Genomic DNA, 402 nt, shown 5'->3' with positions numbered 1-402 from the left:
TATTGACAATAACTGAAAATTTAGCTACTGTTTATTTGTGCATATATATACAAGTTATTTATGCACAAGGTCTAATTGTCAATGTTAATTTATTTTAATCAAAATTCAATACTCCATGTTAAGAATGCTTATTTAGGTTTTACACAAAGTCTGAAGGTCAATGAGTTTTTTTTTTTTTTAGTATTGAAATGAAAAGCAGAGAAAAGGGGGTATTAATACCAATACAAATCATTTAAGCTGATTTTTTTCTGCTGAAATCTGCGCAAAACTTTCCTATTGAACGCGCGAGAATCACCAAAGATTCCGTTGCCGATTTAGACAGGAATGAAAAAAATTTCCTTTATAGTGCCCTCTTTGTGGGGATATTCCCTCCTGCCCCCTACCCTCCCCCTGAATAAAATA

The sequence above is a fragment of the Macrobrachium nipponense genome, chromosome 34, assembly GCF_015104395.2.
Source record: "Macrobrachium nipponense isolate FS-2020 chromosome 34, ASM1510439v2, whole genome shotgun sequence".
Taxonomy (NCBI): Eukaryota; Metazoa; Arthropoda; class Malacostraca; order Decapoda; family Palaemonidae; genus Macrobrachium; species Macrobrachium nipponense.
Note: the sequence above shows the minus strand (reverse complement) of the source record.